The sequence below is a fragment of the Phalacrocorax carbo genome, chromosome 6 (assembly GCF_963921805.1).
Source record: "Phalacrocorax carbo chromosome 6, bPhaCar2.1, whole genome shotgun sequence".
NCBI lineage: Eukaryota > Metazoa > Chordata > Aves > Suliformes > Phalacrocoracidae > Phalacrocorax > Phalacrocorax carbo.
Window position 1 is genome coordinate 5,670,233 of NC_087518.1, and position 24,053 is coordinate 5,694,285.

General features: G+C 42.7%; 1 protein-coding gene across 2 annotated transcripts in view; it reads left to right on the forward strand.

Annotated features, from left to right (window-relative positions):
- FOXP1 (forkhead box P1) overlaps positions 1 to 24,053 on the forward strand; it is a 391,149-nt gene that overhangs the window by 151,178 nt on the left and 215,918 nt on the right. For both annotated transcript variants that reach the window (XM_064453468.1, XM_064453467.1), the window contains one exon: positions 12,171 to 12,236. The gene's annotated coding sequence lies outside the window, so the exon portion shown is untranslated. The remainder of the gene's footprint in view (positions 1 to 12,170; positions 12,237 to 24,053) is intronic.

Below are 24,053 nucleotides of genomic sequence, written 5' to 3' on the forward strand. Positions count from 1 at the left end.
CACTATACATATGTTTTATTTCCAAAGAAAATAGTTGCAAAACATTTCCACCTATGCCATGAGCGCTCAGGGCTTGTATTTCTCCTTCCCTGTGTAACAACCATATGTTCGTGCTACGGGAGGGCAAGAAGCACTGCTGGCCGTGGGGCACCATCCACGCCACGGCGTGCACCCCCCCGGGCAGCTCCCAGGCACGGGGAGCGCGCAGCCAGCCAGACACGGCCACGGGGAAAGGCGGGGAGAGGCAGGGTTTGGGCCGGGGTATGTTGTTGCAGAAGAGTCGATTAAGAATAAGAGCTCTGAGTCAGCACCTGGGGCCGTGGCCGTCAGTCGCCGAAGCGCCGGAGAGAGACCGTCTTTGAAGTGTTGTTTTTGGTACCGGTTTCACGTCGCGCTCACAGTATGAATCACGATGGTTACGCGGGTGATTTTCCCTCCAGAACAAAGCCAACCCCAAACAATCGTGGGGCCGTCCTTTTGGTCACTTCGCATGGCTGTCTGGCTGTCTGTCCGTCCCGAGGTGGTCTCCCACCATGGCTTGGGGTGGGAAGGGAGAGAGCGGTCGTGCAGCCAACGCATGTTGGAGGCTCAGCCTCCATCCCCATCCAGGAGCTCCCCGTTCTCCTTATCCTTCACAAGCAGGCTGGCTCCCGGATGGGGGGTACCCTGAAATAATTGGTGCAAATATTCAAAATCCTAGATGGAAAAGACGTGTAGGATATCCCACTTCCCCTCCGTAATTCCCTCCCTGCATCCCAAATAGGGCAGCGCTTAGAAATGCGTCCAACCTCGAGTTCAAAATGGATCGCTTACCCGTGTTTCTTGAACAGCTAATTTTGCTGGCACATTATTATTCACCCGCTGCTATTTTCACACTGTGACACAAAACTAGAGAGAAGAAGAGACTGAAATTTTGACCGGTACGTTATCCTGATACCTGAGACGCCGTGTCGATATGAGAGTATCTTTACCACAAGGACTTTCTTGGTGGTTTTAGAGATCCCAGTGTGAATAAGTAGAAGAAGCAGAACTAATAGCTCAAGAAGCAAAAATTTTTTTTTCCTTAAAGAAATTGATTAACGTGCAAATGTGTACTGTATGCATATTAAATATCATTTCAAAATGTGATGGGCAGGAAGCATAAGTGATGCCATTTGGTTTTGTGGCATCAGTGTGGGTTGATTAAGGGGGTGGGGATAAATTTTGGGGATTATTGATATAGCATGAGTAGAGCCAGATGGTTGTATTACACATCTTTTGTGTTCTTGTTTGCTTCTTAAAGCAGTTGCAGAATTTTGCCCTGGGCAAAATTTACTCTTTGCTGGTATGTTCCCCTGTGAATTTACTTTTGACAAAGTACTTCTCAAAGAGGGGAAACGCTGTGCTTTTTGCCCGCAAACTCATCTCTTCCCTTTGCGTTTGTGAAGCCAACAGCCCTCTATTTATGAAATATTTTGTAACTTGTGAAATAAATTAGCAGTAAGTGCAAGTTCGGTGCGTGTGTGTTGTATATTGCTACCCCTCGGTATGTGATATTGATTTACAGAGCGTGTCGTTTTTTTAAATTTTCCTTGCAGTGTTTTGGAGAAAAAACTGTGGAAATGGCAACCAGTTAGTTTTAATGCGCTACTTATGTAGTATTCTTCCATTAAAGAAATGTTGTCTTAAAGATTAATGAGCTAATTTTTCCACTACTTTTTTTTTTTTTTTTTTAAGTTTTGAGATTGTGGTATACCTGATTCATGTGACCAAAAACACGTACTTTGTGGTATTCAGGTTGAGTGGGAGAAGGTTGTGCTAGGTAGGTGGTTCTTCACTTGGTGTTTGTGACACTTGTTGGAACTGCTTATCACCGGAACCACCAAAATTTACATGCATTTGTTATTTCCCTTTGAAAGCAATTTTTTATTTCCCATAAAAAGATGAGTTTTTGTAAAGGCTCTGTAAGAAACAATTTATGTCTTATTTGTGCCTCACACCAGTTTTCATGGGTGTAACTCCATTGACTCAGCTGAGGTTACTCCTAATTTACATTGCTGTAGGCTCCTGGATGACGAGGTCCCTCTACATCTAGCAATTATAGTGGAAACAGTCGTGCTTGTAAATATGTTTTGTTCTCTGCCTTTGTCCCCGTGTGAAATGGCGTGCTTGCAGAGGGCGAGGGGGCTCGCCTCGCTCGCGGCGGCAGGAGTTTTTCTGGGGACCCGTTCGTGCAGCCGCTGACTCGGCAGCCCCACCCACGCCTGCATCCCTCTCCAGGCAAAGCCGACCCCTGTATTTTGCCCAGGCTGCGAGCAGCAGCTTCAGGCCCTTTTTTTGGAACTGGTACTTGATGCAAAAACGGGGAGCGGGCAGCTCTGACCCTTCTGGAATCTCTAGTTTAGTTGCAAGTCTGAGACCGAAGCAACTCCTCATAATGATGCCATTGTGCTCATCCTATCTGATCAGTTCTTGAAATGTTTGAGTAAGTCTATCCTACAACATTATAAGAAGATAATCAGCTGCCTTAGAAGGTCCCCATCTGGAGTATAGAGTTCTTTTACTGAAAGATGTTTTGCCTTTCCGAGATAGCTCTCGCATTTCATCATCTGTTGTGCAGAGATGAAGTGCATATGAAAAGTCAGTGACTCTGAATCCATCTGTTGTTATTATTTTCCACTGATAATTGGCTTGAACAATGAAATGTCTGTGTCTGTAGCCTTTGAAACTGTACACCCTGTTTATTTTCTGGAGGTCTTGCTCTACTCTCACCACCACCCCCACCCCCACCCCTTTTTTCCTTTTTGTTTGTTTTGTTTGGGGTTTTTTTTTTTTTTTGCTTCATTTTTTCTCTCAAGCTCATAACTAGTGGAGCTTGCATGAAGATGACATCTTTGACTCTGTGCATCAGTATGTGTCACTCGGCATCTAAAGCTTGCCTGCCAATTTTAGTCAGGGTCCTATGTCGGTTCTGTGTGAGTATAGAGCAGGCTTACAGCGGGAAGGCTGGCAGATCCAGAGTTCGTAGATATCTTACCTGAAATGCCATATTTATTTCACTTTCTCTATTAAAATATTAATTTAGAGACCAGCATCTAATACCTATGGAATTAGATACTACCTGTAATTGTATAATACATTCAGTTGCATCCACTTTTGCACGATGCAGGGTATTAATATTGGATTCCACTAACAGCCGTTCCATTAGCTTGCTCAACCAGTATGAGATATATATGAGCAGGGAGGCATAACTACCAGCCAGAACTGCCAAAACAGTCATTAGAAGCTCCATTGGGATGGACAAAGGCTTTTACACAGTGATATACTGATTAAATTTTGCTCTATGGTTTATTTGCATCAAGGTTAGATCACCATGGTCTACGTGAACAGTACTATGTGACACCTTATTTTGGGAGGTTATTTCAGTGCAAAAAAAATAAATAGTGAATGATACAGGGGCTCTAAAATTTCTTGCAGGATTCTTTAGTGGAGGATTTTTATCCTGTTAGGCTGGACTAGCTCACGTTAGTCGTTTTACTGTGCTTTTAACGTGGTGAGTTTATCCACAGAAAAGTAAAAACTCCCTCCATACTGTGAGTGCTCAGTGGAACGGAACGCGCTTGATCTGCGTAAAAACCTGTGAATTATATCCAGTATCCTTTGAAATAATCTGTGGCACATGCTTGAGAATCCAGTAAACATGTGTTGCGTCTTCTAAAGCCCGAATCTGCCTGTGTCTGCCTGCGTGTAAGTGCTCTTTCAGAATGAAATTTCGGTGCTGGACGCAGTCGTGTCGTCCACGTTACCCTGTAGTCTGGAGCATAGGAGAGGAAGGCAGAGGAGTATAATCTTATTTGTGTTTCAATGGCAATCATTTAATACTGCAAGTTATTAAAAAATAATTAAATTACCAAAACCAACATGTAGCTAGGACTCACAATAAGAGGTCAATGTGATTTGACTCCTTAAGTTAGGAAGGGACACTGGTGAATTCCAATTGCTTTAAAATTGTGCTGCTTCATTCTATTTCTGGTATGGAAGGATAAACGAGACTGAAAAATAATCTATTTCTCTAGAAGCGAGAGTAAATTACAGTATATAATTATGTATATTCAATTATAATAATAAATGCTGAGAGGTGCGTGGTGGTTATCACAGTCTCTAATTTAGTTGGTTTTTTTTGAAGTAAATATAGTTTGGAGGGGTCATTTTATGAGAGTGGTATTTTGGAAATAATGTTTTTAAGGGAAACTTCAGAAATTTCTTCCTTTTCCCCAAATAAACTAGTAAATAGGTGTGTATTATGCGGTGATTCAGAACAGCGAAAACAGGTCTGTGTGTGGAATGTCTTTTATATAGAAAACAAAACAGGGTCAGTACAAGCAAATTCAGATTTAATCTGTCAACTCAACCAAAAGTCTCTGTATTAATTTTAAATCCTTGTTAAGAAAAGACCGGGCCAGGAATGTATTGGATTTCAGTGCAGTTAATGAAAATTAATTTTACAGGTGGTGTTTGGTTGTGTTTCTTCTCCTCTGGCAAGATGGGTGGCTGAGCCAAAGCGGGCATAGCGCACGATTCAGTTCTTTGCCAGAGCAATGCTTAGATTAGAAATGAACGTTTGGCGTTGAGTTGTTGGTGCTGCTGTTATTTACTATTATATGAGCAAAGCGTTTAGCGCTATGATTTGATATGATCTTGTAGCTCCTATCCCCTTAAACAAGCTGTGTAGCTTGTCAGAGATCAGGACAGGTAGAAGGCACAGCAGGCGTCTGATTTGAGCCAGTTACTCATTTGCTGAGTGTTTGTGTTTATGCAAAGGGGCCTCTTCCTGCATATTTAATCTAGAGTAAGGCAGTGGCTTTTGTTGTGTTTAGACCACATACCTTCAGTCCTTCCTTACACTGCAGCCAGTGTTGAAGCACAGAAAGGCTGGATAGTCAAAAGTGCTTTAGTGTTTTCAAACTCTCAACTTTTCTGCAGTTGGTTGGGAATTACTGTACAGCTCTAAGCCTTTTTCTTCCTCATTGATGGGTAAGTTTGCACTCCGGTAGAATAAGATACTTTTGTTTCTGTTCTACATTTTATAAACGTACAAAATGTTTGTTTTTAAATGTCCAAGCCTCTTCAAGCAAGCGTGTTCTGCTGTGGGAGTTTGTTGCAGGGAATTAGATCAAGAATACAGGTGTTTTCTGGAATATACTTCTGAATGAAGTACTAAATGCCATATTGCAATAGGCAGGTATTTGCGGGGGGCGGGGGGGTGGGGGGTGGGGGGTGGGGGTGGAATGAGTTCGGTGTTATTATTCTTTGTACTAACAAATCCTGTTTTGTAACTATCCTGAAGATAATGCTTCCATTGTTAGCTAAAGCTTTCAAACAGTGTGCAACGCAGAACTGCAAAAGCAGCAGCAAAAAAAAAAAAAAAAAAAAAAAAAAAAAGATGGGGGGGGAACCCAAACCCAACCCCTCTGGTCTTTATTGTTTCCTTAGCAAGGGTCCTCACTAGAACGTCTGCGCTGTAATGGGAAGGTTTTTCTTATGTGGAAATTGAATCGTCTCTTCATTGATATTAATAGCACACTAGAGACGTTAGCCATGATGCAGAGTACCAGAACTGTAGAGTAGGAAACCTGATATTGCAGGGGGGAAAAATGACAGTCCTATTGCTCCTCAGTGTGGGAGACGTCCCTCCCTGAGAGCAGAGTTTGCATAATGGCATCCTGGCTTAACTATTTACTTATAGGTATTTTAATCCCGGGCTCTTTCTTTTACTATAGGCGTAATTACTGTTGCTTGCTCTTGCACTTATTAACTGTGCGGCTCGGTTTCTGATTCAGTCTGGACAAATTAGTTTTAAAAATGACTTTCAAGAAAATCGGTGCGCCGTGCCTGCACAAAGGATATACGGTATATGTAACGTACGCTGTATTAGGAGAACCTCGGAGTCCAATGAGAGGGAATTGGTATCAAAAATTAAAGGAAAGATGACAAAGGGCACGTCTTCAAAGCAGACGGTTGGTTGTAGTACAGACAGCATTTGGAGAAATGTGGAAAATGTGCAGCGAGGCCAGAAGTAGTAGTTTTGGTTACCAATTAACTATTTCCTTCGTTTGAGTAACTCCTCTCAAACAGAAGAGTGTGCTGTTCCACCACATGTTGGAAAGTGTGAGAATCTGAATAAAATTTCATCAACCTTATTAAAATATGTAGGGACTTTGGTCTTCTTGGGTACAAATCAGCCTACAGACTCAGAGGCATTTATTAACAATAAGGCTGCTGAGGGTTTTTAATAACAAAATTACAAATACCATATCTAATTGTAAGTGTATTACTTTTATGCACCAGTTTAAAAAAAAAAAACAAAAACTTTTTATGAGGAAAAGTACCTCAGTCAAAGCACCTTGTGTGATTAGTGCTATTGTATTCTTAAATTTTGATTGATAGAGATAATAGTTTTCACTTAAAAATACAGACAGGTACTTTAACTTTCCATGACAATAGCTATTTGCATTTCTTTTATCTTTTTGTTTAACATTTGTGGGGGTTGGGACGGATTTGATTATTAACTCTTATTGCACAGCGAGGTAAATGCTAAAACAAAGCTTTTGTTAAAGCTTCAAAGGTAAAACAGCAAATATTGTTTTTAGGCTTCAATATTTAAAGGCTGTTAAAAGGATACCTCGAAAATATTTCCACATGACCATGACCAAGAGTATCACTTGCCTGTCAGGTAAGAGAGAGGAGCGCGGGGCGGCGGGCGGGAGCTGAGAGGGCTGCCTTCAGCCCAGGCGAAGGAGCCGGAGCGAGGCGCGGGTCACGGCGTGGGGGGGTGGAAATCCACGTTTGGGAACCGTGGGAGACCCGCCAGCCTCTCCCGAGGACCTCGCTTTGCCAGCCAGACCTAGGAGAGTGTTGTAGGAGTCCTGAAAAGTAACGGGTCTGGGGTCTTTGGCGTCGCAGGGATGCCAGCGAGCGATCCCCTCAGCCCCACGCCTACGGCGGTCGCTCCACGCTGCTCGGGGAAGGGATATTCCTCTCGTTGCTTTAATTAGGCGAGGTCAAGTTTCGAGATGAGAGTTGTAACGCAGACATAAAATGGTTAAGGCTGGCATTGAGGCACGGAGAGTTATTTTAAGAAACGGGGAAGATCTGGCGAGTATAAAACAGGCGGCAGCGTTTGATCTCCTGGCTCTCAGCGTCAGTGAGATGGCCTCTCATCATTTGATTGGGCATTTGACAGGTTTGATACTTGCTGGGAACGTGTTATGGTCTTTACGTCTGATGAATTTCAGTGAGGGCCAGCTCTGTTATGCAAAGCGATTCGTGTGAGGCAAATAACCAATCCATCATTAAAAGATGCAAGACTTAACAATCACGGTTCAAATTCTGTATGGGAAGCGAGCTGTTCTTAACTTGTCTATTAACCGTACCCGTATTTCCTATAAGAGCTATTAAAAAGCGGGGGAGGAATGGATTGTGATTAGTTTCGTAGCATTAGCTTACATCGAGCGATTCTTTTCCAAGGTTACAGTGGACTTGAAAGGTAATATTATTTTGAAAGAGAAAATGTGCTGTGCGTAGCTTGTCCTCGTGCTGTTATTTATTTTTATTTTATTTTATTTCTGTTTAGAATAAATAATAAGCACCAGCCAGAGATTCTGAACAGCCTGCTAATGACTGAAAAAGAAAATACAGTATGACTTGCTCCCTCCTTCCACCGAGAAGCAGCAAGGTAGCGAGCATATTATATCCCTGTGTTTTGGCCTGTACCAAATCCATTTCCCCCTCTTCAAAGCGAGGTGGAAGAAGTGCACTTAGTCTCTCGCAGCTTTACTGTTCACCTGCATTTTACTTTCTGAGGAGGTGATAATGACTCCTGGTATAGAAAAATCTCCTGTACCGTGCCTCCTGAGATTTAATAGATGCTGCACGATAAAAAGTAGCCACCTTGACAATGGTCAGAAAAAATATTTCTCTCTCACGTAATTTAAAATAGTTAGTTTAATGTATTTTTTTTAGGTTGCTGGATGCCTCTTTAAAAAAAAAAACCCAAAACACCAAACCAAAAAAACCCCAAACAAACAGGTAGAACAAAACTGAAGAGATGACTACTGACCATCCTGAAAGCGATTCTGTGTAGGATTTGTGTGTTAGTCCAGGTAACTCAACCGAGTGCACTGGGTGAGAAAAGTAACCTGTGCGCGGTGTCGGGCCCACAAGCGTGCCAGGTACCAGATGTTGCTCTTCCCGATCAGGGTGCATCCTCTCTCTTCAGGATTAGCAAAATACCAAATGAAAAATGTAGTGGGTTGGGTTTTTTTTTTTCTCTTACAAATGTACAGTTGACAAAATCATTGACTGCATCTATTCCTGCAAGGGACAGGAAAATAATAATTATGACAATAGTAGGACATATTTCATATTTCAGCCTGTGCTGAATGTGACTCAGGGAGTTCTGAAGGGAAAGAAGCAGCTGTATTAGATGGTTATGGTTCACTTTATTGAAGAGAAATTACTGCACAGAAGTGCTTATTAGATGATCAAGTTTTGATATTTTAAAGCTTTCAGGAAGCTTTGTAGTAAATATTTTAATCCGACACATTAAATACATTTCAGCTGGTCCTGTACAAGAAAAAGTGAATAAAAATAAAATTTCATAAAATTTTTTTTGCTGTGCTATCGTGCGTGTTTTCTCTCTCTCCTCCCCTCTCTCTCGCTCTCTCTTTTTTAAAATAAAAAGCGTGCTTTCTAGGTAGTAAAAGGGAGATTCCCTTGCTGCTTTAGGTTTCCAATAATGAATTGTAGGGTTCTCAAGGCTTGGAACACTGGCAAAAAAATGTACATGCGTAATTCTAAGCGGGAGAGCAGCTCAACTGGTGTTCTACTTTCCTGTGTAAAATTACTCACAGCCAGTTTGTGTGGGATCAAGGTCTTGGTGAATCTATTTTTGGCTACACCCAAGGCTCTTCTTATTTAGATATTAATAAAAATGATACCGTTTTAAGTAGAATTTCATTCTGCAATGCTCTCTATTTCTGCAAATTCGTTATATTATTAGTCAAAATTGGCTTCGTGGTAATCACTTGAGGTAGGGCTCCATCCTGCAGCCGTCCAGAAATGACCTGCCTGCCCGGAAGGAAGAGACCACTTAATCGCATAAGCGTTGTGGGATCAAGAGAGTTACAAGGTCCAACCCGACAGCAGGCATCATGGCAAGGCATCTCATCTTTTTGCCTGGTCCCTTGGCGCCAGCTAAATAGGTGGGACCTGATCCAGAGCAATACGGGGGACTTTCTGTTAAAGTCAACTGAAGAGGTTATGGCCCCGGCTCAGGTCGTGATCTTTTTAGCATTGTTACCAGTTGTCTTTCCAAAATCCTGCTGAAAACAGGTATTTTAAGAAGTATGTTTGTATTGGATCTAAAAATGTATTACAAAAGCGTTTACCCATCTCGCTGGTAGGTAAACTGAGGCACTTGGTGAGTAAACCCAATGTTTTCAGGATTATCCGGTAAGATCTCAGCAGGGCACGTGGTTTTGCACGGACCGTTCCCCATGTGGGATGCCAGCTGAGCCGGGGGGACAGTGTCACGGGCGCTTGGAGACCTTCCCTCTGCTTGTGAGACAGCAGGACCGCTGCTGCTCACAAAGTGGATTTTCGTTTGTGGTTTGGTTTTCTATTTTAATCATCTCCTTGAGGGAAAATATGAGTGTAGCAAAGTGTCTTGCTTTGGTAGGATGGGATTTTTTCTTTGTTTGCTCCACACGCACGCTTACAGTGTTGATGGTACTTTGTGTTTATGTTAAAGACAGCATGATGGAAGGAATGTGTGTTGCCTACATCAATTCGCTCAACCATATAAACATTTTCAGGAGGAAGGTCTGTATTTGTGTTTCTATGTTTTGAGATACTCAACTTTTTGACTATTAATGAGAAATGTTCACAGGTGAGAACAGCTGGCTCTGCTGCTCATTTTAACTTCAGTGGTACATTATCCAAATTTTTGAAAGCCAGGTAGCATACAGAGAGACTTGGGTAACCAGAAATGAAATCAGTTTGGGTTTCAATCAGGGAGTAATTTGTGCGACGAGCTGAAGTCCTCCTCAGGCCACCGTGTGTGTTGCCCTCGGTAGACCACGTTGGTCTTCCACCTGCTAACGGTGGGGCGGTGAGTTCAGTTCATATATGTCAAATGTGTTTAGAAAAACGTTACCTGCCTTCTACAGCTCTGCCGAAAGAGATATTGTATGCACATTTTATGCAAACGTGTGATTTTCAGCAGTTTCCTTAAAAAGGACATTTTAAGATGGCTCATTTGCTATCATGAAGACTCAGGGTAGAAATGAAGTCTGCTTGCAAAATACTGCCAAAATAAGGAACTGACTGCCAAATACCCAGAAATTTATAAAAGAGATAAATATGAAAAGAGGTTTAAAGTGTCAAATTCAAGATAACCCCCGCAGCAAAGCAGGATAAAAGCCTTTATTGTTGCTAATCTAAGAGCACATCGTGTGTCAAAGGTCATGTATTTTACATAAAAGATGTATTGTTTTACATACTCTCAGGAAGGTGAGACCTGACCTATTATGACAGAGTAGTGTTATGTCCTTTACAGTGCAGAATCCGGAATGTCTCATACATGTACCCCAGCAAAGTACACAGGCCTTCCTATACAGCAGACATGTACAAATTTTGGCCCCTGATCTTAAAAGAACGCTGAAAAGCTTCTCACTCGAAACATAAAAAATAAAAGAAAAAAGAAAACAAAATGCCAGTGAGCAACAGATAAAAGCAATATTTATTTCATCTCAGGGCAACCTTTTTTTTTTCTGGCTAAAAATAATCAGGTTTCAATGGTAAAGAGGTAATGCCTCATTCTTATTGTGAAAACATTTTTCCTTCCAAAATGAATGGCAAATGAGTATGTTTTCTTTTGAAAGAACTCAATGAAGATTCTGATTTTTTTCCCAGAGGTTGGTGTTCTACTGCTTCAGCACAAAGCTTCACCTGCTGGCGTGAACAGTGTAACTTACCATTTGCTGAGTTTCATTAACACCCCCAAAACTCCACATCACTCTGTGAATTTTATGAAATGGAGTTTCACGTAGCTCTGTCTTACACATCCACGTGTCACTGACTTTCCATTTCGTATGATGTCATCTGTGTCACCAAATTCTTGTGTATTTCTTTCTCTCTTTTATTACATCCTATTCTGCACCCCTGCAGGCAGAAGATCAACACTTCAGTGAAATTATGTTATAATTTTACTCTATTAAGGTATTTGGTCAATTGATGGGGAATTAATTCTGAATGCTGTTAGTGGTTTGAGTTAGTGACTTGATCTAAATTAATAAACAAATGTTTTTCTTTTCTCTTGTACCATATGTTGATCCCAATTACATGAACAGAAAGTGGCAGATTGTCATGTTTCTTAAAAGATTACATACTCTTTTGCATAAGAGAGAGTACACAAGATGCAGTAATATACAGGGTAAAAAAAAAACCCTACACGTGCTGTTTTCTCCCTCCTACTTTTTATAAAGATACACTTTAATTATTTCTCTTTTTAATACCCACTGCTCTTCCTACCGTGGCGTACTTGGTGTGCTCTTGGTAATGCTTAACAAGGAGATATCCCAAGACAGTAAACAACTTTCTGAATTAGGAGGGTGCAGCTAGTTTTAAAATCTCATCTAGGACTGTGTCTCTATGGAAAAGGATGAGAAAAAAAGAAAGGATCCAGAAGCTAAAATAGCAGTGGTTACAAATGGTCTTAAAGTGCCTTAAGTAAGGAGAACCCATTCAGACAATAGTCAGATTTCTGAAACAAAGGACTGAACTCATCTATTATTCAAATTGAAAATAGATTGATAGACATCAAGATTAAGGAAGTTTATGCTAGAGAACAAAGATGCCTCATCTCTACGGGTTTTTTTCTTCCTCCCAAAGACCAAGTCGCTTGTGCTGAACTGAAGAGCCGTACGCGGGCTGGTACTGATAAGCAGCAGTCCTGTGACTTGATTGTTTTTATTAACTCTTTCTGAAAGTCATTCACCATTAAACACGATTAGATTTGTTTGTTGCTTTATTTATGTTTGTACTTGCAAAAGTGCTGCCAATGGAAATGCTTTGGTGGTTGTTGCTGACGCTGACCCAGCAGTCACGTGTGTTACCTTCTTTCTCTGCAGGGTAAGAAGAGTGACCTTTTTGGGTGGCTGTAACTGAAGATTGCTTTACAGGAGCAACTGAAGAAGGTAAACACAAATAATATTTTGCACACAGTTTCTGAAGCAGATCTGAAGGAAGGGTCTGGCCCTGCAAACCCCAGGAGCGCGCCTTAGTTGCACAAGTAGAGGCTCATCTGGCAACATGGCTAAAGACTGCGGGATCGGGCTTGGAGCTAAGCTTCTGGAGCCACCGCTGTGCCTTAAACCCATGTTTTGCCTGGGAAGCCAATGGTTTAGGTGCCCGGTTGCATTTTAGGAGCAAGGCTACAAAGATGCGCTTTTTGGCTTTCAGCCATGTTCTGAGAAGGCTGTTTGGTAACCGGACAGAGCCTGTGTGCGAGCGGGAAGACCCTGCTCTGGCTGGTCTTATTGGCCACACGGCCAAACCCGTGGCCCGCTAGCCACGGGTGCTGGGCTGGGAGCTGCAGTAGCGCAGCCCCGCGGTAAGGTTGCCTTGCCGAGGCAAATCCCTGGGGAACGGTCAAGTCAGCTTCAGCGCTGCTTCGTCCCAGGCTGAGACACTCCGGGATTTACAGCAGCATGGAGAGCAGAGCAGGAGAGCAGTATTTAGCTGCTATTTCGATGGCTTATTATCACTGCAAAAATTAAAACATATGCTTTTTAGTCTTTTGGAGCGTAGCAAAAAGGAAAGAAATATCACTCTCTGCAAAAATGATTTTTATTTAAAGCAACGTGAAAGTCCCTTGCATCTAAAATAACTCCTTGCCTCTCTTCTGGTCCAAAGTTTCAAGTTGGAAAGGAATATTAACATCACAAAAGTGGTGATTCACAAAATTAACTTGCAGAAGAGAAGAGTAACGCAGATCGGTGTTTGGTACTGAAGGGTGTCATCTGACTGAGGTTCATATGGCTGCTTTATAATCACCTTCTTTCAGAAATTAATAGTCGGTTAAGCACCATAGCAACAAGCAACACTGATGTAAGCGTTGAGCAGTGGCTGCTGTTCGCTGTGATGTCAGTGCTCGTTAGTGCTGTTCTCTTGACCTTGTTTGAATATAAAATGGTGATTTCATTTTAAACTTAGAATTTTACAGAATGACTAAATGCATCAAAGTGAATTAGAGCTATTTTTGTTTTTAATTTTATTAAAATGTACTTCAAGGGGGGAAAAAAATGTACCTGTTCTCTTCTGTTTTAAATTAAAATAGATCTGAGGACGATGTGGGGTTTTTCCTCAGTTCTTTGTTGCTAAGAATACCTATTTAGTGAGGATGAAATTCATGAAGTTCAAGTGAATGTTGCAATCCTTGGCCATGTCAATGGTGTATGTCAGCTGTGAGATACATGCCTCTCCTCAAGATATGATTATTGCTGGGGTTTTTTGTGGTGGAGCCCATGAGGTATTAGATGCATTTCAGCTATCGAAGAAGCAGCAGATCCTGCAGTTCAAGATGATGGTGGTTCCTTGCCCTGCAGCGGTGTTCCCCCTTTGAGTTGTTGTGAAGAAGTGGGAAAATTTTAAGTCCCAGGTGCATCAGAGGGCTTCAGAATTGATGGGGTTGTTGTGGAGTCATGGTTCGTGTGTGGCCATGATGCTACGCGACCCAGGAAAATTAGGGATTTTGGTTGTGATAAATGCAAAACACTAACTTTCGAGTGGCCCGAAGTTTGCAGGCCATGTCTCCAAAAGCAGACATATTTTTGTATTGCTACCATCAGGACACACCGCACGTGCCAGACATGCCCTCTGGCCCACGTCCTTCAGCAGTAAGCAGTTTGGGTGATTCATGGAATATATCCCTGGAAAAGACCATTAGATCTTTCAGTCTGACCTCCTGAGTATTGTAGGTTATTGAGCCTCACCCCGCACCCCTGGGCAGAACTGGTAAGTAGGGTTCAGCCAAATTTGGTCTCCCAGAAGATGTTCCAGGCTCAGTGAGAAGACCCTGAGGGCTGGAATGACACCATGGGACAGCTACAGTATATGCATGCGGGATGCACGTTCAAGCACGTGTTTTCAAACTGCACAACAAAATTTACAACTTGATGAAAAAGAAGTGGTTCTGTGTGTCCTTTAACGTTAGGACTTGTTTCTCTGAGGTTTGGCTCTGTCCTGCTTCCACTGCAGTGAGGGGTGCCATTTTCAACGAAAACCTATTTGCTGCAGGATCGGTCCATAATCTTGCAACGTATTTCATAAAATAAAGCCATAATGAATGATATGTGGTCCAAGACACTGGATGTCAAATTTCAACTGGGTGAGAATTGAAACTGCCAAGATAATAAACCATGAGAATAGGAGATAGTAATGGAAACAGTGATAGAGTCCTAATTAGAGCAGTGCCACTGGAACAGGGAAGGTTAAGGGTTTGGTTGATTGAGTTTGAGCTCAATTGCTTGATAGTTTAATTTCAGGTGAAATCCCATCTTCTGAGTTAGCGGTTAAGCCGCTCAGTGCAGTTATAGGGCAGGACTCGCTGCTCCTTGAGGAGCGGCCGCGTGGCCCCGGGTGTCCCAGCACTGCGTGCGAGCCTGCCCTCGGGCATGCGGAGTGGGATGCAGGACCGAGCTGGCAAACTGGATTTTTATACTCTGTGTTTTGTTTGGCCTTTCCCCCCCGCCCCCGTGAGCTCCAAAGAGCTCTGAATGGAGGCGCAAGTAACAGAATAGATACAGCAAGGGGCTTTGATAGTTAAACCTTCAGAATTAAGATGTTTACGTTCTCCTTTATTTAGCACTGTTAGGCATAATGCCTAATTATATGCCAGCTTTTCCTCAAAGTAAGAATTTGAATTGAAATGTTTGATTTGGGGAGAAGGGAGGGGAAATGTATTTTTACAGAATTATGGACAATAGTGTTAGTTTTCCAGGAGTAGTCATTTGTTTAAATGTATGTAAAAGCATTTTCAATAATCAAACACCATTCAGTGAGCATTGTAAATCAGGGATAGCTTGCATGCTGAAAAATTGAAAAGTACAAAACATGCTACTAAAGTTGTACATTATTGATGACAAAAGACACATGCAGACTTTTAAGATAGCAAAGATAGAATCCTTTAGAAGATGGGAAAAAATCAACACAAAGGATTTAGCAAAGTTGCACTTAGTTTAAAATTTCAAATCTTAATGCTTGTCAGACTTAAATGCTGATTAAATATTGATAATGAAACAGAAGCTGCCAGCTGTAACTCAGAACCGAATGAGGTGATCAACAGATAAATCTGTGGGTTTGAGCTTTAACTTTTTTATATATATATATTTTTTTCTCCCTTCCCTTCAAGCCAGGAGAAAGGTCAGAAGGACTTTTTTTTCCTAAGCGCAATATAAAAAATGGATTGTACAGATAGAGTATGTGGAAAATGAAGTGGTTCTGGGACAAAAATGAAGAAAAAAAAATTTTTGTCCAATAGTCCCACTGCTTTGTTTCATGAGGAAGAGACATAGCCCTCAAGCCGGATTGGGATGTCGCTGCGCCACATCTTTGCTGGCCATAGCAGGAGGAGCTCTAGGCAAGAGTTGAAGCCCTGAAACAAACTTTTCCAGAGAAGTTTCTGCTTATGAAGGGCTCAACAGTGTGTGCAGTTTCTCCCCAGCACTCTTCCTTGCTAGTGACTTTCCAGAAGGTGTGCTGGTGAGGTCCTTACTCCCATTTTCTGTGCCGGCTGGGTGGCAGCGATGCTTGCACATCAGGCCCTGGGCAGTTAGTAGGGTGATGTTTCCCTGACTCAGTTTGGCACCTTGACTTCTCTTGCTTTTGACCTAATGGTCTTAAAGCATATTACAGAGCAGAAATAGCCATCGTTCCTAGAAGATGCAGTGCGTGGCGACTTCTGAATATGGGTCCTGTGACTTGGGTCCATTCATAAGAAAGTCTGTAATGAAGCAGCCAACCTCATTCTTGGACATGTTCTGTGATGTTTTCTCTGCAACAGGCCCAAATTACATAGAGCTGTACTGGAAGCATTTTACATGAGTGCTTGTATCACCCCCAGCAGGAAATAGGGATCTGGGAGACCCCATCGGTGCCTGCTGCTCGCTTGCTGGTGGGGTGGTCGTCATGTAGCTGGAGCGGTTAGTGCCTGTCAGGCCACATCTAAGACTGGATTTATTTACTTCTCGGTTGTTGGGAGGGGTTGTAATATCCTACTTGTTAAGACCTTTGAGTTACTCAAATTGAAAGGTATGGTGCGGTGCAAAGTGTTTCTGTAATCTCTAGCAATAGAAATTACAATATTGTCTGCATGTTTTGGGGTAAACCCTAAAAAGGTGGTGTGTGGGCCCTTGGAAACACAAACTGCTTGAAGACTTTACCTATTTCAATGAAAAGTTTAGTCCAGAGATGAGCAAAGCTGTGACTTTTCTGAAGGAACTGGGTCAAGAAGATGTAGAAAATAGATTAAGACATTTTGGAATAATTTAAAAAGTATCTGAGCAAATCTCATTAACATGGACCACTAGCTTGCTGTATTGAAGACTTCAAAGATCTGTCAGAGGAGTTCTTTCTGTGCTATTGTCTGCCAGCATTAGCAATCTCAAGAGAACATGTTTCTTTTGTTTGCTTTTGGCCCATTTAGCTTTTCTTCTTTTTCTTCTTCTTCTTAATGTTCCTTAATATATTATAAATCTTCAAGTGGGTTGGTAGAAAAATGTTTCTCGGCTTTAACATAGTCAGTAGCAGGTTTTGATCCTCTTCTGTGGTGCTTTTGGACCAAATCCTTCTCGTCTTCATGAAGACTGCTAAAGTGAGCAAGATTTGGCCAGTATTTTGCATAATGCTGCAGCGTTTCTTCCGTTAGCTTAGGTAGATGCTCAGTATGATCTTCAGTAAAAAGCAAGTGCTGATTTGTATTACTTAACGTGTATTCAAAGTACTGTCATCCATTTGAAATCTATGAAGAACATGAAGCCCGAGGCTGAGTGGTTCATGCACACCTCTAGATTTCGAAAAGGGTAGCCTCATCTATACCTGCAGCTCAAATACAGCTGCATATATTGAAGATGGCCCAATATGTAAAGGCTGTAACTGCAGGTTAAGCAGCCATAAAGGGTGCACTGATGTTTGCCAGTTGCTAAAAAGTGTGGTGAGGTCCATTAAACTAAGATGTCATCAGAGGAGGCCCAGCCTTCCTCATCTTATGAGTTTCATGCTAAAATGGCTATATTGGTGAGTGCCATCATGGAGCTCGGGGCTGCAGTGTCCCTGCCCTGGGCGGGTGTTTGAATTCCTCCCACCACCCTTGTGTGTACGAGGGAATTCAAGCTATGCGCGTCCCAAGAGGGAGTCACGACACCCCGCACCCCGCACTGGTGTGCCTGCAAGGGATTTTGTTGTTGTTGCTGTGATGGGTGGTGCTGTTGAAGCTGGTTGGACTCGTCATCCTGAGCCATGTGGGAAAAGATGCTGGAAAAGCCATGTTCAGAAAGTTGGAGCCTGTTCTTGTGCCATCAGTCGTCCATGAACAGCCTCTCCCCTCTCATGCTGATCGTAGCTTTGCGATGGATTGTATTCAACAGGTACATCGCTGTGTTCATCAACTTGGCCTAACTACAGATATACCAAAGAAGCAGCTCATAATATACCATGCAGTGCAGACTGCACAATTTACAGCCTGGTTCTTTGAGACCAAGGTGGATAAAATGTCAGGACATGCTGCATTTTTTCATAGCTTGGGCGAGGAGAGAATTGGGAATGGCATAGGTTGGAATGGCGTTGGTCCTTGTAACTCCAGAACCCAGGCACGGGCTGCAGGTCAGATAGCTTGAACTCGTGCTCAGTCTCAAACGCAAAACCAAACGTGATGGAAGGGATCCGGTCTCACGGTTTCCTTCTGAAGCAGGCAGATAACTCTGAATTAAGGGTTGTGCTGAAGCTGCTGGGCCGGTGGATGCAATGGTGGTTGCCACTTGCTGGTGCAAATAGGCTGATGGGCTTTAATGCGCATCACTGCTGTCTGCTAGCATCTCACACCCGTGCCTGCTTCTCAGCACAAGGGCAGGAACCACTTGCAGATTTGCAGGCTTGAGACCCTGCTTCTAGAAAAATCACGTCGTGAAGATGGTGCACGATCCTGCGTTACAAAATCTAGAGATGTGAGAAAGTGACACCAGAAATAGATTCTTATTGCATATTTGATATTTTATTTGGTCATCTCTGAGGTCGCCGCATGTTGCCTTCTACCACACCAGAAGTATATCTTCTGGAATACTGAAGCTACTGTCCTGCAGCGGTAGCAACCATATTTTACGGTGGCAGTGTTACAAGACCAGTGATGTCAGTGGGCATTACAGGAGGCCACCCTTCTTATTTGGTAGCTCGTACTAAAGCCAATGCATTAAAAAAAAACAAACACAAAAAAGCGTAAGTTTTTGGCCCTGATTGCCTGCCCATATTTCTCATTGCAACATATGAAAGCATTTTTCACTGCTGCTAATGGCAGGAACTTCAGACACCACCTCCAAGATGTTTAATTGCTGTGTCTCCCAGTGCAATCTATGAATTTTAATTTGGGGCTCTCCCATCTTTGCTGGCCGGATACTTCTCACAGTGTTTTGCGTAATACTGCTGAATTGCCCAGAAGGGTAGTTTCTGACTCTGAGCTCACTGTTTATTTTTTCGGTAGGGTAGCACAAACATTTGGACATTTGTAACTAAGTCTCTGACGTCATTTCCATTGCAAACCATTAATATCAGTAGTTTATAATAGAACTTTTCAAAATAGATTTTTATTGAAATATAATGATCTCTTTCTATTTTGTTATGAAAAAAAAAATTGCTATTCCCCCCTTTTTTAAAAAAAAGATAAATGGACAAAATTTGAGTAAAAGGTCTACTTCCTTCTCCTGTCACACCCTTTTTGTTATTTTTGATAGCCCCTGTGTTTGTCCATGTTAGTTGTAATACAAGTGTTTAGTTTAATCTCCTGACACGTTAAGGGTTAGTGGATCCCACTGATGGAAGGAAACGTCTGTGGAAGGGCACAGCATTTCCTGCTACCGAGGCACTTCCACCAATGGAACAGTGGTGCGCAGTTGTGACATTACTAATTGTCTGGAAAGATCTTAGAAATAGAAAGTGCTACACTTAAAAGCCAACAACAGCATAAATCAATAATATAGGCAATGAGAGCATTTCCTTTTTGGAGGGAGGGGGATTTTTTTAACCCCGTTTTAATTGGAAAAATGTCATGCAGTTATTTTTACGGTTAGTGTTCGCTGCTGTTGTCCTCCCTCATTTAAATTTTACTCCAATAATTGGGAAAGATAATTTTTATTGGGAAATTTTGCTTTTAAAGCTTTATTGAACATGGATTAAAAAGCTGTTATTGGAAAAGAACAGAAAAATTATTTTCCGAAAAGTGCCGATTCTTTTGCATCTTTATTCCTCTTCAAGATCTGACGTCCGGCGAGGAAAAAGAGAATGCTTTCATTGTTTGTTTCCTTTTGTTTTAAGGAGGGAGGGGTAATTGCTTTTGGTGCTACTTGCTTAGAGTGTTCAAAGCTCTGAGCTCAGTTTTGGAGAATGTTAAAATAAGGCCACAGGAGGTCTTCTGAAAGTTGGAAGAAATTGTAAGCGTGTCTGCTGAGTCAATTATATGAGACAAATTGCCAGGGTAAGGCTGCAAGGTTCCAAACTGGTTATTTACTCTCTGCTATCTTTAAAACAATTCATTTCTGCCTTTGATTTCACAGCAGATAAATACATGCTTTGGAGGGGGGGAAAAAGATATTAATTAGACAAAATATTGTTTGAAATTGAAAGAATTATCTGGATTTGTATTCGAGTAGTTAAAAGGAGAGTCGGGACTGCCCTTCTTTTGAAAGCTGAGTAACTGAAAGAATATAGTTTAAAAATGCGGATTTTGGCTTGTTAAAATTTCTCCTCTATGAGACTTCAGTGCATGAGGCAATATTTTTTTTTTTAGATCATTTGAATTTTGATAAGTGAAGTTATTCTTTTTTTAAAAAAATAATATCTTTTCAATCTGAGAGCATTCACAATTTTTTCCAGAGTTTAACTCTGTAATAAGTTTCAGAAAATTGCGTGAAGACTAGTGCAAATCCAGCATGTGCGCAGTGTAAATCCCACGTGTATAGTGTGTGCTCGCTACTTCTCTCAGAGTTTGTGTCGTTAGTGTTGTACGTTGCCGTATGATATGCAGGCCAGCTGGAGCGTTACCACTCCGTAAGCTGCCATGGTTAACTCGGTTTGAAATGCATCCAGATCAGCCGTAGTATTTTCTAGATACATGATAAGGTCAAAAAGTCCAGTAAAGTCCTCCTCCTCCTTCCCCAGCACAGTTAGGATGGAAAGCTCAGAGAGGAGCTGGGTAAGTAGCTGGCTTTTACTAGACCCGGCAGTGTATGAAACTCATGCTAAACCCCTACGGCGATTCCCAGCTGGGCAGGACGAGGCAGCATCGTGGTGCCATGCTACCTCGCCCGCATCCCCGTGTCACTTACGCTCCACCACTTGAGGAACCTGTCTTTGAAGCTGCCCTGCCAGAAGCTACTGGAGATGAAGGCTTTCAGTTACGAGGGGTCTGAGCACCTTCAGTGAGTCTGAGACCACCGTTTAGAAGAAACGTCCATTCTCGCTCTCATATCTAGAGCATAGGTGTTGTTGGATTAGCACTAGGCACTTCAGGATCCCCGACCATTGCTGGTGTGGAAGGAAACGTTCCTGTGCTGCAGAGGGTTTGTCATACACAGCTGTCATCAAACGTGGGGGGCACTGTCTGCGGCGGCTTGTGCATTGCCGTGTCAGCACACACCTCTCTGCTGCCTTGCGGATTCAGGTTGTCTCTGGTCCCACGGGTGTTCAGCGTGGGCCATGAGATCTCCTCTATTCCCACCTAGTCTTATCCACTCCTTGAATCAAAAGCGTAGATAAATGTGCACAGCTCTGTCCAACCCAGACCCCTGACGGACTGTCGTAGGGGAGCAAGCTTTCTGGTCGGTATGTTGCTTGGGAATATTGGCAGTTGGTAGGTTTTTGTTGAGATGTTGGGTTTTTGTAGATCAGGAAGAGCTGTTTGTCCCTTAAAGTAAAGCTGTGCTTTCCCAGCTCCTTCCTTCTGTTTCCTGCTGCCTTCTCTCAGCGGGCAGTGGCCATCTCCAGGCGCCGCCATACGGTTGGTTGCACGCAGCAAGGTGGAAGCCCTGAGCATTCCCTGTGCGCTCTACTGTCATAAGGCCGCATACCCTCAGTTCCCCACTTACATCTCCTCTCCTGTGTCTCTGTCTTCCTTCTTAGCAAGAGTAGGGCTATTATCAACTGTGTTACGAGATGCCGGGTATCTGCAGAGGGTAGACCCCAGAGTACCTCCATGCGTGGCCAGGGCAGTAGCTGGTCTGTCCCAGATTTTCTGCTTCCCTGCTGCTGTCATTCCTGGGACAGCACATAGTTGGCCAGACATGAAGTCCACCAAGAACAAGTGGGACTTTGCCCATCTGCAGAGAGGATCTGCACCTAAAAGGAGGAGGAGCATGGCGTTAGGCATCTTGATCATGCTCAGCCCCAATACCTTCCCAAAGCGCAGTGGAGGGTGGGCTGCTGGTGACATGGGAGGAGGTTATGTGGGAACGTGTGGTGTGTAGGAGACAGCATCAGTGGGACAAGAAGTTCTTCCCCCAAGAGCAGGGGGAGAATAAGGTCCAAACAAGCTCTATAGACATCTGAGGAGACCTCCTCTTTAAAAAAACAACTGTTAAAGAGACTTTCCCAGATGTTGTCCTCTGACATTGACATCCCGTCTGGTCACCGCCCATGAAGAGTGATCTGTGGCATCATCTGGGTAAGACCTTAGTGTTTCTCTGCAGGAGAGCTAGAGTTTATCATAGTTTTATATTGGGTTTCCCTCAGCATGTAACTGGATGCATTAACAGTGACATGATCTCGGTGTGACCTGGACTTTAATGGGTTTGAACTTGGAACTATTCAAACATTAAGAAAAAGCCCTTGCTCCCTGCATGTATTCGGCAGCTGCTTTTTATATGCAGAACCCGGAGCTGCAAAGGTTCAATGGCGGCGTATTTTCGACTTTCAGATTAAAAGGACTAAATAACTGCCAAAAAACCTGGGCTATTTCTCTCCTGATGCACATGTGTGACTGCCAGGACATGCATACATCAAAAAGACAACGTGCCTCTGAGCAGTTTAAAACCTACTGCTTTGTTTTGTTTTGCTCCAGGCAAACAAAATGTCAACCCCCTCAATCTTGGGAGAGGTTTTTTGTTGTTAAGGTGTGCTTTGCACAGAGCCTGAGCCCACGAGACAGTGTTTGGGGTTCGTTTCCTACCTCTGCAGCTGACTCACTGTGGCATGGGTACTGTTTGTTCTGGACAAAGCTTTCTTGTGTTTTCTTGACTTTGTACGTTGCCAGCTGTGCATGATGTACCATCCAGAATATGTTCTTTATCCTATGTCAAACCTTAACTGTGGCAATAAGGCTGTGATTTGATTTTCCCATCTGCAGCGACAGCCAGATTTGCCCCTCGGCCCCCAGAGGGACGTTGCAGGTTAGGTTACGTGGCTGCTGTGTGTTCAAGCAGCTCAGAAAGGTACAAATCGTTGCTTTAAAAGGCACACAAAAAAAAAACCAAACCCCAAAACAACAACAAAACAAACAAACTCTGCAAGGCCCAAATTTTCTGCAGTTTTGGGAAGTGTGTCCCATTCCACTCCTGCCCAGCCTCATACCTGAAAGCAGCTTCTTTACCAAGTTTCCGCTTGAAAGGAATTCCATTTACAAGGTTATCAGCTACCTGCAAACAGATGGGCATAAGGGAAGGCCTAATACCAGCTTGGCGTTAGTGTTTCGCATGGAGCTCTGCAGTAATGATGGAGAAGTTAGTCACCTGCCACCAGAGTCATTCCCACGGAATGATGATAGAGCGACCTGGAGTAAAGATGTCTCTTCAGAGAGCTGTTGACAGATTTACTGACCACCAGGTCAGACTGCATTGCCCTTTCTTTTTGGGATTAAGAATTACTATGCATCGAGTTTACTTATTAAGTTATTAGCAAGTTGTTGTGTTGTAACATGTGGCAGTAATGCCAGCAACATCACCCTGCTGTACCCTGCTCCCGCCTCCCAGAAGCCAGGGCAGACCTCTGCTTTGGGGTATCCATCTCCAGCTCTTTCATAGAGTCATAACAGCATTATGTTCCGTGTATAATACTTTTCTCTTACTAGGGATGTAAATCTTTGGTCTGTAGGTCTTTGGTTCAGATTTTTCTTTAAAACATTAATGAGCGTTTTAGGTTGCGGGGGGGGAATTTACAAGTAATGGTGACGTTGGGTAATAACGTAGCAGCTAAAGCATACGTTCTGTTGGTTTGCCTTGTCTTATAGGAACATCATTTTTGCACATCACTATTAACAATGCAAACACCCTGAAATGCTAATAGCACTAGTAAGCTTTTAATTCCATGGAATTTATTGCTTGCTGTATTTCCATGAATTTATAACGCTTTGATTCTTAAGAGCCCCATTTAATCAGTTTTGCCTGGCACAGAACATAATAAACAACTTGCTGGTGCTAAAGTGCCACATGGGGGAGGCTGCTAACAAGAAAGTTAAATGCTTCTGCCACTAGCAGTTTCTTCGCTGTATTTTTCATGAGCTGTTACTACCAGTAATGTACTTTGCTAGCTTTAGAGCAGTGGTTAAACACAGTGACAAACCAAAGAGCACTCCAGCGCTGTAAACACCCAAAGCAATACCATTTTTGTCCAGAGCTACAGTTTAAACCAGGCTTGAGGCTCAGTATCGTTTTATGGTGATCAGTGATTTTTTTTTTTCTACGAGGCCTCGTTTTTCTTGATAATGTAGGACTTTTAGGAATAACTAGTGAGTGGTATTGATCAAGAAAAACAGTATG